General features: G+C 41.7%; 1 protein-coding gene and 1 long non-coding RNA gene across 2 annotated transcripts in view; one reads left to right on the top strand and one right to left on the bottom strand.

Moving 5' to 3' along the window:
- The window catches only part of slco4a1 (solute carrier organic anion transporter family, member 4A1), a 44,191-nt gene extending 43,727 nt beyond the window's left edge, over nt 1–464 (bottom strand). The window contains exon 1 of the mRNA XM_047379216.1: nt 161–464. The gene's annotated coding sequence lies outside the window, so the exon portion shown is untranslated. The remainder of the gene's footprint in view (nt 1–160) is intronic.
- A 10,446-nt stretch (nt 465–10,910) lies between these two features.
- On the top strand, nt 10,911–13,454 carry LOC124872916. Its single transcript, XR_007039404.1, has 10 exons — nt 10,911–11,009; nt 11,160–11,388; nt 11,512–11,547; nt 11,630–11,748; nt 11,855–12,054; nt 12,408–12,504; nt 12,581–12,738; nt 12,882–12,964; nt 13,093–13,237; nt 13,333–13,454. It is a non-coding gene; the product is annotated as an uncharacterized LOC124872916 (long non-coding RNA).
- Nucleotides 13,455–14,598: the final 1,144 nt, after the last annotated feature.

Genomic DNA, 14,598 nt, shown 5'->3' with positions numbered 1-14,598 from the left:
ATAATATGACCACAAGCTTTATAAAAGCTGCCACGAATGATTAAGAGCTGATCATGTTTCGGACTGAATGCATTCCCTGCCATCATTGCAGGTCGGGATTTGTGGATGCTGCTGATGCACCAAATAGCGCATCCTTCACACCGTGGAAATAAATGGTTACCTTGATATCGACCTTCATCAGCCTCGCTTCTCCTCACAGAAATCTGTCCACGAGGAAAACAAACGCAACAGATGTGCTCCATTAGCAACAACACCGGCGCTCAGCGACTGTCTCTCTGTAAGGAGCGGTTATAAGCACTTCGTAAGGAGGCTGATGTTAAGCTCTGTGGTGCTATCAGCTCTGGACCAATCGCTGAGCGGACAGAGGAGACGAGCTGAAGCAGCACCATTTCACTTTGACTGATGAGTGGGCATGGTTCTCGGTGGTCAGGACTGTAGCGTGGATCGGAATGACAATATATATATATATATATATATATATATATATATATATATATATACACTCGAACCCACGGGGAGGACATGCAAACCCCATGAAGAAAGACGCCCGCCGGGAGTCGAACCCAGCACCTTCTTGCTGCAAGGCAACAAAGCTACAAACTGCGCCACCGTGCAGCCCGTACAGTTTTAACATAGATAAAAAAAAAATGTGTTATGTTTATTAAAACTTAAAGTGGACTTTGATTATGCAAAACAACATTGATCCAAAAATATTTGTAAAGGTTAGCATTAGGGTTTTTGTTAAATGTTTAAATGCACAGCAATTAACTGACTACCAAATAAAATGAAGTCTTTCTTAAGTAGCAACAATAGACTATCTATGTTACCACAAATAACTCCTTGTGTAGTTAATGCCAAGAACAAATTGTTTATGAAAAGAATATATCGCTCAAGAGAAGACATTGTGAATTTATAACTTACCGTAAAGGAGACAGAGGTGATGTGAAAAAATGTTAACAACGATCTAGGATTTCTAGTGTTTTCTTGTAATTGCTCTGCAACTTTGACCTCTGATGTCACTGAAGCCCACACAATGCTTGTTAACACCAGCTGATAAGATACTGAATCACAAAACAATCTTGCAGTATCTTTATTGCTAAATATTAAAATTTCCACATAAAACATGTCCTAAAGTTAAATTATTCACCAGCTGGACATAAATTCAGCAGTATAAGTTCAAAGTGTCATCTTTTTTAGGAAGTTATAAGCAATTCATATTCCCCCGACATGCCACTTTCAGGAGTGGAAGGTTATTTATGTAAGAGTCTGTTTATTTACACTGTAAACAGTACACGGGGGGGATCTGGTGCCTCTAGCGGTCTACAGGACAGAGGCAGAATACACCCTGGACAGCTGGCCAGCCCATCACAGGGCAACGCAGAGACACACAGGACAAACAACCAGGTGCACAACAATTCACACCTAATATAACAAAGGACGAACATCCAAATGGACACTTGGAAACTTAGCTGAAAAAAACATTAGCGAAAATTAATAAGCTGAATCAAACAACACAGAAATCAAACAGTGCTTGTATCAGTTAAACAAGCTGTATGCCAGTAGTTCTGGTTAAACAGTGACAATCAAGTTTTACACAGTTTTCCACCAGAACATTTTTTTGTGTATTTTATATACACATACTTCTCTATATGGACTGCCATCATATAAAACATGGAAAAATTGTACTGTTACCACTACGTGTTAATACTCTGTATGTGAACGCAGATGAACAGCAAGCCAGACTCGTTTTAATGAGCCAGGATCAGACCGTCTTGCTCCCTTTATTAACAGTCTTCTTAAGACAGCTTACAATGTGATATCGTGGCTCTAAAAGGTCAAGTGAAACTGAAATATACAAACAGAAATAGAAAAAATATAAATCAGTTTGCAATTAGTAAAATAAATACGTCAGGAAACAGCATTGCCAGAATAATGCATTAAAGTTAACTAAAAGTGCAATCCCAAAGGTACAGGAGGTATCAATAGTTAAATCGATCCATTGTTATGCTAATTAGATCGCTAAAATACGTGAATAGGTGCATTGATGTTAATTCCGTACCACAAGCTAACGAGATGCAATTGCCTAGTCTATTTCCTGGTAACAAACACTTAAAGAAACAATCCCCAACTGAGCTTGCAAAACATACAAAAGTCATTCATTCTTGTAGCATTAGCTTCTAAATACTTATAAACTTACAGCCATTGCTTCTTAAGGCTCGGATAACATTTAATACACAGCAATTAGACATGAGTGGACAAGGCACTGGCTACACGTTTTTATCAGACTGAGCTTTTCTTACCCACAATGCATTGAGACTATAATTTATGGTTCATAATAAAACACAGGTAAACAAATACAAGCTGCATAACATTTTTAGCTGATACTTTTCCTATGAATTGCAAACAATTAATCATGAAATATCTTTTACTTATTTATGAAAGTTTTTTACCTTATTTATTAAACCCAATTCACAGAGGGCAGAACACTCCCTGCCTGGCATTACTGATGCCACTACTTTTAATCAGTCTCTGTTTGTTCATTTTCTAAGAGAACAATAATATCTGTGATGGGACGCAGATAAGTCTTTGAAACACCTTGAGAAGAAGATGTCCTCACTTCAACTTTTCTGACCTTCTCATCACTACTCAGGAAGGTAGATGAGATAATGGCCATTGTCCATTCATTCCTGGGTGCCTGACTTTGTTTCAGCAGCAAGATGTCACCTGTTTGGAGGTTGCGCTGTGTTTTGTGCCACTTGCGCCTGGACTGAAGGGTATTAAGGTGTTCGTTCCTCCAGCGGCTCCAGAATACATTTGCAAGTGGCTGCACCTGCTTCCACAGGTTTTTAAGCAGATCTTTGGCAGTGAAATCTCCTGGTGGAGTAGGCACATGTTGCTTTTGGGTCAAGAGCATTGCAGGGCAAAGCAGAAATTGAGATGAGGGATTGAGATGGGAATTAAGGGTCCAGCACTGATTATGGAGGATACCTTGGCCATTAAGGTACAAAGCAATTCATGTGTCAGGCGGGTATGTTTGTTCTGCAAGAGCATAGAGTCCATTATTTTACGTGTCACCCCGATAATCCTTTCCCAAACGCCTCCCATGTGGGAGGCATGAGGAGGGTAAAACTCCCACGTGCAGCCATTGGTATTGAGATAGTTGAGGATGTCTGGTTGGTTGTCATTTTTTTTGCGCCATGCCCAGTTCAACACTGGCTGTGATGAAGTTTGTGCCCCTATCAGATCGGAGTCTCTTAGCTGGCCCTCTGATTGCAAGAATCTACGCAGTGTGTTAATGCAACTGTTGGCATCCATAGACTATGATTTCAATGTGTACACCTCTAGTATGCATGCACGTAAATAGTATGGCCCACCTTTTGCTTTCAGCCGCACTACTTCGTATACGTCATGTGACTCCTGTCCATGGGCCAAATACGTTCAGTCCAACATAGGAGAAAGGTGGGGATGTGTCAAGTCTTTCGAGGGGAAGATCTGCTGTTTTTTGAGTCTCTAGTTTTCCCCTAAGTTTTTGGATGAGACTAGCCTTTGACCAGCTACAGCCCAGAGTCCTGCTTGCTTAATGGCTCCCTCTGTGAACTGCCTTCCTTTGTGCATTACCTTTATGTGATAGTGTTTTACCAGTAGCTTAGTTACATGCTGCTTATTTGGGAGAATAATAGGTTTTTTTTACCTCTGTCTCCAGCGAGGGGTGTCTAAGACAGACCCTGATTCTGATGAGGCCTTCACTCATGTAGGGGTCAAGTGGTAAGATGGTACTTGAGCTAGGAACGGCTTGCTTGGTTTGGAGAGCAGGGTACTCCTCAGGATAAGCATTTCTTTGAACAGATCGGAGAATGAACGTTTTGGCTGCTTCCAGTTCCTCAGGTGTGCGTGGCTTGTTACACTGATGCCAGCCTTTGCACGAGTGATGATATAAGTTGTGTGAGAATGAGCTTGATGAATCAGGAAGGCATTAGCTCATACTAGCAAGTTCCATGTGAAAAAGCAGTGGAAGCGTTCTGACGTGAGGCCCTTTTTTTGAATGTTTGTTTCGAGAGTAGTGACTTGTCTGATTTCAATGTCTCTTTCAGGATGGATTAGATCAAAGGGCTCAAATGTCTGATTCTGGGGGTTTGTAGAGGAAGTCAGGCCCTTTGAACCACATACCTTCCATAAGTTGTTATGCAGGAACTGATCTGGTTGCTAGATCAGCAGGGTTTTGCTCTGATACGACATTGTGCCACTGTTCAGAGGTTGTGGTCTGACGTATACGGTGGACACGATTATGGACGTACACGTAAAAGCGTTTTAAGTCATTGCAGATGTATCCAAGGACCACCCTGCTATCACAATAGAACTTGACAGCTTTCGGTTTGTGATCCAGTTCATCCAGGATGATCTCAGCCATCTCGACCGCTAGAACAGCTCCGCACAGTTCAAGGTGAGGTATTGTGTGCTCTGGTTGTGGCGACAGTTTTGTTTTCTGAGTACAAATCTGACCTCACATTGTCCACATTCATTGACAGTTCTTAAGCACGCTACTGCTGCAATGGCCCAGCTCGATGCATCGGAAAAGATACAGAGTTCTGTGTAAGCGGACTTTGAGAGGGAAGCTGGCACATAGCAGCGTGGGATTTTTAAGGCTGCATAGATCTTGGAGTGACATTTTCCATGTTTCCCATGTGTTCATTTTGTCCTCTGGGAGAGGAGAGTCCCACTCTTGGACTCCATGTACAAGTTCACGTAGCAGCAGTCTGCCTTTTATTGTCACTGGTGCTGCTAACCCCAAGGGGTCAAAGATACTGTTGATCACTGAGAGCACACCGCGGTGGGTATAGAGTTTGTAAGTAACAGCTGGATTGAATGTAAAAGTGTCCACGTTAATGTCCCAGCATAGGCCTAGGCTTCTTTGTGCTGGTAGAGTGTCATTGTCTAGGCTTAGGCTTTTGATACCTGTGGCTAGATTACTGGGTGTAAAAGGCTTGCATGACTGAAACGCTGTTGAAACGATTTTGTGCAGCTTGACATTAGACTCAGCTAGTGATGCACATGTGCGTTTGAGTAGGTCTGTTGCTGCAGACTATATGGGAAGCGAAATCAACCCGTCGTCCACATAGAAGGGTCTCTCGACAAAGTGCCTTGTGTCAGTTCCAAACTTTGGCTCGCCTTTCTGGATAGCTCTCGATAGGCAATAGATAGCTACTGCTGGCGATGGGCTGTTTCCGAAAACGTGTACACGCATGTGGTACTCCTGTACCTCCTTTAGTAAGTCATTGTCCTTGTGCCATAAGAACCTGATATATTCTATGTGATCAGGTTTGATGAGGAATCCATAAAATATTTGCTGGATGTCGGCAATGACTGCGACATTTTCCTTCCCAAACCGGATCAGTACGCCGAGCAAGGTGTTACTGAGGTCTGGGCCTGTTAGCAGCACTGAGTTGAGGGAGACACCAAATTGTTCAGCACTTGAATCAAAGACGACCCATATCTGACTGGGTTTCTGGGGGTGATATACCCCGAAAATGGGCAGGTACCAGCATTCAGTATCGTCATTGATGGATGGTGCGATTTCTGCATGCTTGTTTTCGAACAGCTTTTTCATAAAATCTGAGAACTGTTGTTGCATTTGAGGTTTTTTTGTTAGGTTGTGTCTAAGAGAGCTGAGTCTGGACATTGCTTGGTCCCTATTGTTTGGGAGTGGCAACCGAGGAGACCTGAATGGCAAGGGCGCAACCCAGTTACTGTTTTCATCCTGATGGACCTCTTTCTCCATTATTTTAAGAAAGGTCTCATCCTCAAAGGACATGGCACACTTTAATGGCAGGCTTTAAGACATGTTTAGAGAGGTTAAACCTGTGCTCCCCACTGTAGCATGGTCTCTGGTTGACGTTGATACTGTTAAGGCAAGGAGTGAGGAGAGACGGACGTCCATTGGGAAGCATGTGAGTTTTATACACATTGACGGTTGGCTTATGAGCATTGAGACACACTTCGCCCACGATTACCCACCAAGTCCAACCTCTGCGCAAAAGGAACATTATGGGGTCCGTTGACTTGTTGCCGCACTTTGTGGACTCAAATAATGTCTCTACCCAGTAGGGCTGCTATCTGGGCTTCGGGGTCATGTTTGGGAATGTGAGGAGCGATATGTTTTATGTAGGCATGTGCGAGGGCAACTTCAGGAGTTGGTATTTGTCTCTGTTAAACATTATTTCATTACATTCAATGAGGGGAGGAAGGTCCAGGCATAAGCCTCCATTGATTGGCTGGATTTGGAACCCACTGCCTATCTGCCAAGCATTTCTGTTAGACCGGCACATGTTTTCATAGTGTATGCTAATAGGCTGCCTATTATTCCAAAGGGCTCAAAGAATTCTGGGCGAGCTAACGAGCAATAACTCCGATCGTCAAGGATCACATACATCTTGACAGAGCGTTTGGGTTGGCCTTTGGGGAAGACTTTGACTAGGCATACTTTGGAGTAAGAACGTGGAGGGCTGCCTTCACTGCAAATCTCAGTGCACCTTGATGTTATCACGGGAGGAGAGATGTCAAGTGGTTTTGTCTTTGGCTCAGGTGTGAATGGTGACTGAGGTTGTTGGGCTATGTCAGGATGCATAGCAGAGCAGTGTTTTTAACTTTGACACTTGTCACATTTCAGTGTTATCTGACAGTCTCTTACAGTGAGATTAGGAGAGCAACATTTGAAGCAGTGTTTGTGTTCTTTGAGAATGTTAGGTCTTTCTTGTAGCGGTTTCATCCGAAAAGCTCTGCATTTGGCTAAGGGGTGCGTTTTCTTGTGAACTGGGCAGTAACATGTTAGATCTTCGTCTTTGCTATTTGTGGCAGTTGCGTTAATGTCAGTCTTGTGGACAAAAATTGGCGTTTTGTAACTGTTTTGTTTGAATGGGGCTCTCTCACCTTTGTTGTAGGACTGGCTGCTGTATGTTAGTGCAAAACTTGGGTTGTTCTTGGCTTTGGCCTGCTCTTGAACAAATGTTACAAAGAAAGAGAAGGGAGGAATGTCATTTCGTAATTGTGCTTGTATTTTGAGCCTGTATGGACCCGCCTTTCTTGTAAGCTTGGGGGCAGTTTTTCAACTATAGGCCTAATGCCACGCAGGGTGTCAAGGTAAGGTAGACCTGGAAAATAGCCCTCATTTTTAGCAATTAGCAGCTCCATAAGCAAATCTCCCTGAGTTTTACATTGTCTCTGTTAGTAAGGCGAGGGAAGGTGTCTAGCCTTATGAAGAGGGGATTTTCAACTATTTCTGGAGTAGCACAGCACTCTTGGAGCCTGTCCCATGACATTTCTATGGCAGCTTTGGGGTCAGTGGTGTAAACAGCTCTAATTCTTTTAACATAGTCAAAAGACTCTTTGCCGAGCTACTTGACAAGGAGATCTAACTCCTCACTGCATGTGAGCCCCACATTTTCAGTTGCATTTACAAAGGATGACTGCCATGTTCTAAAGTTCTCTGGGGTGTCATCAAACTTAAAGAGCCCTGTGGTAATTAACTTTCTGCATGCAAGAAACTTAGCAAAGTCTACCATAGTCATTAGGATCATGGGGCAGAAGGGCTGAGACTGTATGGGCTTACGTGATCTGTTTGTTTGCTTAAAGGTTGATTTATTGTTCGTACCTTATTGTAGACTGAGGGAGAAAGGCTTTGAACAGGTCTCACTGGTGTGAACTTTGGTGGGGGATTTTTGTCATAAAATGTCTTATCTTGTGGTGGTTGAGCTGGAGTACTTAGCTGATTTTGATGTTGGACATACTCTTTGGTTCTTTGCTGCACGAGTTGTGGTAGGACTTGGCTCCTTGAGCTGACCACGTCGTCCTGTTCTCCGGCTGCTTCCGAGAATTCGGCTCTCTCTGAAGCAGCTGCTGCTTCCTTTTCCATTTCAAATATTTCCAAATGTGCTTTGAGTGCTGCTTGTTGTTGTTTGATTTCTAATTGTTTTTTGATGTACAACGTTTTGGCTAGTGTCGCTTCTGCTGATGCTCTGGCCATGTCGGCTGCTTCGGCCATTTTGGACTTTGCAGAGGATGAGTGTCTGGAGTAAGCTTTTGATGGTGCCTTAGATGAAGCTGAATGGGCACACGCACAAGCTAACGAGATGCAAAAGAAAAACATCTGAACCTGCAAAATAAAGGTTTGCTCAAAAGAAAAAAATTTGAACCTGAAAAATTATTTTGAACCTCCCCAAAAAAACTGGAAACTGGAAAAAAAAGTTTTGCAACTGAAAAAACCCAGATGTGAAACTGGAAAAAAAATATTCAAAGCTACTTTTCAGATTCAAGTTTTCTTTTCAAACTTTTTCGGCTTCAAACATCTGGCCCTGTTTTGGCATGGTGGGGCGGGGCCTCAGATCACGGGGTGCGGAATCATGACCGACAGCTCAACACAGCGGCTGAACAACATATTCCCAGCTGTTGCATTCAGGGACCGTGGGAACTGGAATTATCTGTAATTCATCGATATTCTATATGTATGTGATTGGTTTTGAAAGATAACATGCTTCACCAATAGAAGCCGCTTACGTGAATACATGACGTGCATCTCAGAGGAGAAAATATGTTCCTGACAGATTTGAACAGCATTTTAAGTTTGTGTTGGAGATTCCAATGTTCTCAAAGTAAAGCAGAAGTACCGCCAGACTGACCGGGGGGAGTATTCGACCGGAGCTCTATATACAGGGGTTGGACAATGAAACTGAAACACCTGTCATTTTAGTGTGGGAGGTTTCATGGCTAAATTGGACCAGCCTGGTAGCCAATCTTCATTGATTGCACATTGCACCAGTAAGAGCAGAGTAATTAGCAGGGTAAGAGCACAGTTTTTCTCAAAATATTGAAATGCACACAACATTATGGGTGACATACCAAAGTTCAAAAGAGGACAAATTGTTGGTGCACGTCTTGCTGGTGCATCTGTGACCAGACAGCAAGTCTTTGTGATGTATCAAGAGCCACGGTATCCAGGGTAATGTCAGCATACCACCAAGAAGGACGAACCACATCCAACAGGATTAACTGTGGACGCAAGAGGAAGCTGTCTGAAAGGGATGTTCGGGTGCTAACCCGGATTGTATCCAAAAAACATAAAACCACGGCTGCCCAAATCACTGCAGAATTAAATGTGCATCTCAACTCTCCTGTTTCCACCAGAACTGTCCGTCGGGAGCTCCACAGGGTCAATATACACGGCCGGGCTGCTATAGCCAAACCTTTGGTCACTCATGCCAATGCCAAACGTCGGTTTCAATGGTGCAAGGAGCGCAAATCTTGGGCTGTGGACAATGTGAAACATGTATTGTTCTCTGATGAGTCCACCTTTACTGTTTTCCCCACATCCGGGAGAGTTACGGTGTGGAGAAGCCCCAAAGAAGCGTACCACCCAGACTGTTGCATGCCCAGAGTGAAGCATGGGGGTGGATCAGTGATGGTTTGGGCTGCCATATCATGGCATTCCCTTGGCCCAATACTTGTGCTAGATGGGCGCGTCACTGCCAGAGACTACCGAACCGTTCTTGAGGACCATGTGCATCCAATGGTTCAAACATTGTATCCTGCAGGTGGTGCCGTGTATCAGGATGATAATGCACCAATACACACAGCAAGACTGGTGAAAGATTGGTTTGATGAACATGAAAGTGAAGTTGAACATCTTCCATGGCCTGCACAGTCACCAGATCTAAATATTATTGAGCCACTTTGGGGTGATTTGGAGGAGCGAATCAGGAAACGTTTTCCTCCACCAGTATCACAAAGTGACCTGGCCACTATCCTGCAAGAAGAATGGCTTAAAATCTCTCTGACCACTGTGCAGGACTTGTATATGTCATTCCCAAGATGAATTGACGCTGTATTGGCTGCAAAAGGAGGCCCTACACCATTCTAATAAATTATTGTGGTCTAAAACCAGGTGTTTTAGTTTCATTGTCCAACCCCTGTATATATATACATATATACATACAGACACATTCACTGTTGATACCTGAGCAGTTTACAGAAACAGCCTGACATGGACCGTATTACCGTGATACGTTGGTTAGGTTGCCATATTGGAAGTCTGCCTTACAGATCAGAAACCAGATGCAAAACGAGTGGATTTTCTGAAAAAAACAAGATGGGTTTTGGTTTCTGTCAATCAATCTATGAGTAGTTTTATCTTTCACTATCTTGCAAACTGTAATAATGTTATCAAAATTAAATTTAGCCATTTATCACAGTGTTTTTAGTGAGCTCTTGCTTTGTTTGCCTTTTTTTAATTGTCTGTGTGTTAATTAATATTCTTTTGACCTTTGGATGAATACAGTTTTCATTAGGGCCGCACATATTAGAATCCATCCGCTATTATTTGAGGTTTTCTTTATTGAGCATATGGGTTTCAATTCCTCGTAATTCTCCATCAACAGATGTTGCTCGTTTGGTGTGAGGTATTGCGCACGCAATTTATCCATTTACCATCAGTAAATCTGTGATCAATCTCATGGTCTGTAGAAGAAAGCTGTAGACGTGCATTTACCTGGATTAATTAAGCCCGGCTTGACAGAACCACACCTCCTGAGCCTGGTTTAACCTTTGTGAAACGGATGAAGCCAGAATGAACTGATGGTACCATGTCAAGCCTAGCTTTTTGTCTTATCCTTTATTTCTGAATCCTGCTTTAGTGAAACAGCCCTTTGTTGAGAACCACTGATCTAGAAAGTGATATGTAAATATTTTGGGAAAAAGGCATTCATGTGGTGCTAGAGGACTTTGGCATAGATTACAGCTTATCTGAAACCTTTATAAATGTTTGTATTTAAATGGCGTTGTGTTGCATTTGTACTTTATGGTTTCATTTTCCCATGAATTTGCTTTATTCTCCTTGTGAACTATCTTTTTTATTTTTGTTTGTCAGAATGAAAGTCTCAGTGTAAGAGTGGCAGCAGCTGCACAGAATCTTATAACAGTGCTCACTCAGGACATTGCCCAGGGACAGCACAAGGCCACTCAAGGTGAGAGGCCGGAACAGGGACCTCCCTCAATAGTTCAGGAGATGACAAGGTTTAGATATGTCAGATAACTCAATTTTGTAAAAGTAATTCCAAGTTGTTGTCATTTGTTACTGAACTGTAAGTTAAACATGTTTTTCTTAAACCCTCTAGATCTTTCCCAGGTATTTATCAGAGGAAGAGTTACCTTGGAAAAAGAAAAAGGCAGTGTCAAAAGACTTTCAGCCATTCGCCACCCAAAAAATGGAAACCTTTCAATTTGTATGTTTTGGTGCTCAACAAAAATCCAGAGGTAACTCCATCCTAATCCAAGGAGTTTGAGCTTACCCAGGCAGGGCTCAGTAAAAGCCTTACAATGTCTAGGGACATGACCCATGAAGAGGTGGGATATAAGTAATATGAAAGTCTTCTATATCATAATTAATTTAAATGTATATGCATTATAAGCTTTTAATTTCATTGCGGTTCTCTGAACTTCTTCAAAATGAATACCCCAAAATGAGAGGTCTAACAGGAGGATGGCTCCTTTGCAAGGCTACAGGTACAGAGAACATATTCACTTAATTTATTGCTACAGTATTGTCAAGAATTATAAGAAAATATCTCTTTTGTGCTTTTCACAGGTGATCAGGGTAGAAGGAAATTGAACGTGGTTCCTCCTGACTCAAATGGGTACACAGGGTCCCAGGTGCGGACCGTGAGCGACACTGGGAAATACATCTTGTTTGTTGTGTTGTTTCTGGTAAAAGCATTGGATAGAAAAAACAATTGCTTTTGCGTCATCAATTGTCATCATGTTAAATGTTGGTATTTTGATTACACAACTTTTTCTTATGCTTTTTCTGCAGTACTGAAGACATAATGGAAATAATCTCACAGAGGGTTGACAGAGAAAACCAGTTCAGAATACAGGTCTCTAGAGAACCTACTGGAGAGAGGGATTCTCCAGTGGCAGCAGCATAAAAAGTTCTCCAACTGCAGCTTTATGTGTCATTCTTTGGAGAAGCTGGAGTTGACACAGGAGCTCTGCGTAAAGAATTTCTGACAGGTAAAATCGAAGAATATATCTAACAGATCCGCACAAATCTTTAGCATTTACGCAATTTGAGCCATAACTTATTCATCAAGTAGACCCTTTTCCAGTATATAAATGTAAAATATAGCCTTTTTGTACATAATTCATAACTCAACTTATAAACTTATCAGAAGTGTGTGACCTTGCTGCTATGTTTTAAACATTTAACTGTACAATAAATTATCAATTGAAAATTGCTTCCTTATTCTGTTGTACTCAAGTTCAAATGACATTTTGGCACATGAATATAAATACATCAATCGAAATTTGCTTTCTTCGTAGGCCCATTCAGTCACATTGTTCACATAACATACCTCTAATTTCAGAAATGATGGCAGAGCTAGAAGGCCGCTTCTTTGAGGGGCCCAAGAATCAGAAGTGCCCTCGATACTCTGTTACCGACTTTGACAGTGGTGTCCTCAGGTTTGCTTTTATTTATGTAAACACCTTTTTTTCCAGAAAATGTTCCAAAAACAACAGTTACTCTGTTTTTCCCTAGTACTGTTGGTGAAATTTTCGCATTTAGCTTGGCTCAACGTGGCCCTGCACCTTCATTTTTAAGTCCGTGGGCCTACAGTTATACCTGCAATGGACACCCTGCAAGTCTAAGGAGTGATATGGTGGCTGATTTGCAGTTGCAGTCCTTAAATTGAGCAGGTATTGTACTGGCAATGACATTTAAAAAAAAGCTTGTTAAAGGCACTATGGAAGTGTACTGAAACCTTTCTTTCTCTTTTAAAAAAACCTTTCCACATCACTACCTTTTTTGATGTATTTATGGGTCGAATCCTCAATTGAAGTTTCAATTTTGGGCCTTTCTGATGTTATTAAACGGTGGCTTCAGTGGAGCAATATCTGTGACCAATAAGGAGCGGATACTCCGGTATGTATTCAAATACTTGTAAAACTTTCCTTCCCCACCAAAGAAGTTGTCTGGTGTGTAAAACACGTTTTACTGAGTAAAAAAAAGGCTTCAAAGATCTGCTTTGTCTCTACTATCATTGCTTTTAGTGCCATCACTCTCCATGGAGGGCTTAGGTTGCTTCCAATGTTGGATCAGCTTAAGGAAGGCTTACAGCTGTATGGCCTTGCTGAGCTGCTGAATCAGTACCATGAGATCTGCAGGCCCCTGTTTGTAGCAGGGCAAGATATTGAAGTAAGTCAGTATGAGTAATTAATTGCACTTTGTTTATAATTGTACATTTCAGAAATTGTAAAAGGATGAAATACTGTTACCTTTTATCACCACAGGCAAATGCAGAGTTTATGTCTGCCATTTCCCCTGAACTAAGTGAAAAGGGAACGAGCAAATATCAGGTTGGGGTGAAGGTGGTGAACTTCCTTCAAGACTTCTTGTATAAAGTTGAAGGTAAATTGTGCTAAATAAACTTCAAGAAAAAAAACAATTGAACAACTTCAGACACAACATTCACATCAAAAATATGCTCTGAATGAGCTGTATTAACAACTTTTTAAAATAATTATATATATCTACAGCAAAGTTTGTTATCCATGGCATCACAGAGGTTTGTTAGTTTGCACTGCCACCTCACAGCAAGAAGGTTGGGATTCATTTCTGTCATTTTTGTGAAGAATTTTCACTTTTCTCCCTGTGTCTTGAGTGGGATTCCTCTTGGTACTTTGGTTTTTTCTTAAAATTAAAACACAGGCATGTCCAGGTTCATTTTACAGATAATTTCAAATTCAAAAATACTTTATTGATCCAAAAGGCAAATTACATGTAACTAATTTAAGTAGTTATGGTAGATGGTGATAGCTGTGGGCAGGAAAGATCTCCTGTAGCGGTCTGTATAACTACGAATTTGAAGAAGCCTCTGATTGAAGACACTCTGTTTATGTATGACAGTGTCATGAAGAGGATGGTCGAGGTCGTCCATATTTTGTTTGATGTTATGTAAAATCCTTAATTTGTTAGTGAGCATTTATCCCTGCTGTCAAAGTTGAAGACCAATGGGATCCCTCCATCACAATGTTTGTGTAATGCTACTAAAGAATGTGCATAGGATTGTGTGGGTGTGCACGGGTACTTCTCTGGACACAAGTGTCTGTGGCCAGTGATGTTCTGGTGACCAATCCAGGGTGTACCCTTTCTTTACTTGATGGCAGCTGGGATAAACTCCAGCTTACCAGCATCCCCGAAAGAGGATAAGGGCCAGAATAAGAAGGAATTTATTTTCATTGTTATTTGTTCATTTCTTTACAGAAAATCCAGAAGACGGATTTCAAAGTACAGTCACACCTTCAACATTTCTGCAATAGCTGACAGGCCAGGTCATGTACCCTTACTCCCATCTGAAAAGGAGTTTGTTGTGGCCGAATTTGGAATTCATAGCATTTGCTATCCAGTTGTATCTGCATGTTCAGAGATCATAATGCTCGCTGTCAAACATATGACATCGTATGACACATGAAATAAATGCCAGTCTCAAATTAACGTTCCTGTTTTGCAGTTTTAAAAAAAAGGTATTTGTCTTGTGTTAGGGTATTTGTCTTGTG

The sequence above is a fragment of the Girardinichthys multiradiatus genome, chromosome 1 (assembly GCF_021462225.1).
Source record: "Girardinichthys multiradiatus isolate DD_20200921_A chromosome 1, DD_fGirMul_XY1, whole genome shotgun sequence".
NCBI classification, from domain to species: Eukaryota; Metazoa; Chordata; class Actinopteri; order Cyprinodontiformes; family Goodeidae; genus Girardinichthys; species Girardinichthys multiradiatus.
Note: the sequence above shows the minus strand (reverse complement) of the source record. Positions and strands in the feature narration are given on the sequence as shown.